Here is a 4,645-nt window from a genome sequence, read left to right as displayed (position 1 = left end):
GAAATAGTTTATGCCTCTGTTCTTTCGACAAAAATGTACAACCTCAAACCCCAACAAGCAGGTATTAAAACCCAATCATTAACAAAATGCCATATCTAAACAAAGATAATAGACATTAGTACGGAACAAAACATTTAACTTTTCACATGCTTTCTCTCAGAATAAGTGCAATGTAGTTTAAAACCTAAACTTAGTATGAAGTATTTTCTAATGGTATGGAGGTTGGAGTTACATTACTCCATGCTTTGGAATGGTTTTTAACCTTACAGCACTTTGCTTATAAGTCTAGCATTGGCTGCAAGTATACCATTTAAGAGTGAATTATGTTTCAAAAATAAAGATCAAATGCAAATAAAAAAAGAAACTGTAATAATTAGGTGAACACATATCCAGCCTGGATCCAATAGTTCAGCCACACTTCCCAAACAGTAAAAGCACACCCGGCTCCACATGACCACTCTGCCATTCAACACGATCATGGCTCATCATCCAACCTAGTACTCTGCTCCAGTTCTCTCCTGACACGCTTTGATCACTTTAGGCTTAAGAACTCTTTCTTATATCTTCTTGAAAACATTTTGATTTGGACTCAACTGCTTTCTGTGGCAGAGCATTCCACAGACTCACCACCCTCTGGGTGAAGACATTTCTTCTGATCTCAGTCTTGAATGGTTTATCCTGTATTGTTAGACTGTCACCCCATTTCTCCCAGTTTCCTGGCTGCCTCTTTAGTAAAACAGCACTAAGTAGTTATGATTAGATTACTTACAGTGTGGAAACAGGCCCTTCGGCCCAACAAGTCCACACTGACCCTCCAAAGAGCAACCCACCCATTCCCCTACACCTAACACGACAGGCGATTTAGAGTGGCAAATTCACCTAACCTGCAGAACTTTGGACTGTGGGAGGAAACCAGAGCACCCAGACACTGGGAGTATGTGAGAACTCCACACAGACAGGTGCCTGAGGTGGGAATTGAACCCAAGTCTCTGGTGCTGTGAGGCAGCAGTGCTAACCACTGTGCCACTGTGCCACTCAATGGTTGTCATGGATCTTACCATGCACAAACCTGCTGTCAAATTTTCCCACCACAAACTAACAATGGCATTGCAAAACTGTTTCATTCAATATCACATGCTCAGAAAGGTCCTGAGTATGTGGAAGGTGTACTAAAACTGCCAGTTTGTTCTTCCTGTCATACTACATTAATTGACATTATAATTTTTTTTTTTAAAAACTGCATTTGCTTTTCCAAGGTCGTTGTGATGGCAGAAGAGATTGAGTTAAATAAGACAGCAACTTTCAGATTATTCTAGAATGTGGCAATGTAGAGAGATTTGTGAAGCATTGTTAGCATTTAATGCTCAAAAAAGGCAAAAGGCTCTCAGTAGTGATTGAAGTGAGTTGTGAGTCCAGATTGAGCATATTTTATTAATATTCGTATGAAAGTCCCCTATTTATTTCTATTGGACTACGCTTTTGAAAACAACAAACTGTTTAATTTGATTATAAACTGGATTTCTCAATACTCACAGTGACCTTGAGTTATTTTATCCTGCACACTGTATCATCAATCAATCACTAATAACTACAGCACAAACTTAGCAACTTAATTGATTTAAGCTAGTCTCTTATATATCTTTAATAATTTATATGCTATTGTACTTGTATCCATGGCTAATTTAGTCAATATCTGAGCTGGTTGTCATGAGTGCCAAATCAAGTGATGTGCTTTATCACCAGACATTTGCTCTTCCTCTCATCTCACTGAGCTTGGGCTTCTGAAAGCATAAAGGGAGCATTGACTTGAGGAAACAGGGAGTAGAGGAAAAAACATGTGATGCAAAGTTACATCTGTGACAACTTGTACTTATTAACTGATTGTGATGGGGCTTTTGTGGTGCAATGATAGTGTCCCTAGTTCTGAGCCAGGAAGCCCAGGTTCAAGTCCCTACTGCACCAGAGGGGTCTGATGGCTTCTCTGAACAGGTTGATAAGAAAATATCAATACCGGATTGTGGAGTCCAGGTAAAAAGAGAATTTGAAAAAGTCCTTAAAGCAGAACACTCCTGTGTGGCTTCATTAACATTCGCTGCCTCAGTACTGTGCAAAAAATGAAGATTTCCTCCACAGAGGCAAGGGCATGTATCTTGACTGTCACTCAAAACCTCTCTGTTACTCCCATCTATTATGTGCCATTTTGCTCTGTGAGAAAGCAGAGAGAGTAATTAAATATGAATCTGAATGATATATATGTCATCGCTGATTAGCTTCCAGTGTGTAGAGGTTGTAAGTTGTGAATTTGGTACTTTCATCAGTGCCATGTGTGAAAGTATGGAAATAAGGCACAACTCCTGATTGTTAGAAACTGCTGATGGACAAGTGATGGTGGTGTGGTGCAATGAGCAGTGCATAAGGTTTTTTATTCAGTCAGGGGTTTGAATGTTGTTGGCTCGCATTTATTCTCCATCCCTTGTGGACTTTGAGAAAATGGTAGTGGTAGTGAGCTGTCTTCTTGCATGACTGTCATCCACTTGCTATAGGCAGATGCACAATGTCATTAGGGAGGGATTGCCAGGATGTTGACCCAGTGACAGTGAAGGAACAGTGATATATTTCCAACTCAGGATGGGGTGTGGCTTTGAGGCGAACTTGCAAGTGGTGATGTTCCCATGTACCTGCTGCTTTTGTTCTTCTAGATAGAACTGGTTGTGTGTTTGGAAGGTGCTGCCTAAGATCTTTGCTGAATTTCTGCAGTGCAATTGTGAATAATGTACAGTGCTGCAACCAAGTGTTGGTGGTGCAGGGACTGAATGTTTGTGAATGTGGTGCCAATCAAGTGGATTGCATTGTCCCGGATGGTGTCAATCTTCTTTAGTGTTGTTAGAGTTGCATCATCCAGGTGAAGGGGAGTATTCCATATATTCCTGGCTTTTGCCTTTGTAGATGATGGACAGACTTTGGAGAGTTAGGAAGTGAATTACTTGCTTTAAGATTCCTGGCATCTGACCTGCTCCTGCAGCCATTGTATTTGTTTAGGATGTTAAAAGCGAGAGATTCAGTGATAGTCATGCCGTTGGATATCAAGAGATGATAGTTAGATTCTCTCTTTTGGAGATAATCATTGCCTATCATATGTGGGGTGTGAGTACTAGTTGCCACTTGCCCAGCCAGGACATTGTCCAGGTCTTACTGCATTTGGACATGGACTGAATCAAAAATAATGCTGCACACTGTTCAATCATTGGTGAACATCCCCACTTCTGACCTTGTGATGGCAGGAAAGCCATTGAAGAAGCAGCTAAAGCTGGTTGGGCTGAGGACACTGCCCTGAGGAATTCCTGCAAAGTGTTCTGGAGATCAGATGACTGATTTCCCACAACCATCTCCCTTTGTGCTGGGATGGCTCCAAACAATGCTGAATTTTCCCCATATTTCTGTTGACTCAGTTTCCTGAGGCTCCTAGACATCCTAATGACTTTCCTGATAAAGGGTTTATGCCTGAAACATTGATTCCCCTACTCCTCAGTCAAAAGTTGCCTTGATCTTGAGGGCAGTCACTGTCACCTGACTCCATGTATTCAGCTCTTTAGTCCAAGTCTGAATTAAGGCTGTAATGTGGGCAGGTGTTGAGTGGGTGTCAGTGAGCAGTTTATTGCTGAGCTGGTGCTGCTGGGTACTATTGTTGATGACACCTTCCATTACTTTACAAATGTTTCTGAGTAAATTGATGAGGATGTGAGTTGTCGGGTTGGGTTTGTTCTGGTTTTTTCATACAGGACTGATCTGGAAATTTTTTTTCACATGGTTGCAGAGATGCCTGTGTTGTTGCTGCAATTGGACAACGTGACTTTGGATGTAGCAAATCTTAAAAGTTTTTTGCCTGAATGTGGTCAGCGATTTTGCAGTATCAAGTATCCCTGTTTCTGAAATGAATCAAATTGGTTGAAGACTGGCACCTGTGAGGCTGGAGACCACAGGAGGAGACCCTGATCAGTTATTCATTTAGCACTGTTACTTGGTCATGTGACTCGTGGGAAATGACAGTTAAAGACACAATGATTGACCTTGACCACTCTTATGTAGTCAGTGAACTTTCTCTGACATTATAGTTTCACCCACAAACCAGACTCAGAGCATTGACCTCTATAGTTATCTGATCTCTTTTTCTTCCAAATGCATGCTTGGACAGCCTCTTAGATGATACTGAAAGATACCTTACAGGGAGTAAGATATTTCCACTGACAGTACATTAGCTGCCAGTGTTGAATTTGAGAACCTGAGAATCCTCTCTCTGGCAGGCAGCTCCTTCACTTTGAATTCCTCCTGCTCCAAACTTCCTTCACCAACACATCTAGCCCTTGCCTTAGCCAGAACAGCCCTTTAAGAGGTGCACACTGGCTTTAAAATAATGTGCAGGCTATATTTAATTTAAACTTGGTTGAGTGCATGGACTCTCAACAATGCATTTCATGCTGGACTGCTCACCACAATCATGGAGATGAACAAGGAGCCCAATGTTTGTGTGCTGTTGTAATCACTCTCACCAGCTACGGAGTAGCACCCATTGAATCCCAATACTCGGTTACATTACTCATGTAATGTTTAGCCCGATAGTTACTGGGAAAGACGTGAGACACAGCAC

This window comes from Chiloscyllium plagiosum, chromosome 14, assembly GCF_004010195.1.
Source record: "Chiloscyllium plagiosum isolate BGI_BamShark_2017 chromosome 14, ASM401019v2, whole genome shotgun sequence".
NCBI lineage: Eukaryota > Metazoa > Chordata > Chondrichthyes > Orectolobiformes > Hemiscylliidae > Chiloscyllium > Chiloscyllium plagiosum.
Note: the sequence above shows the minus strand (reverse complement) of the source record.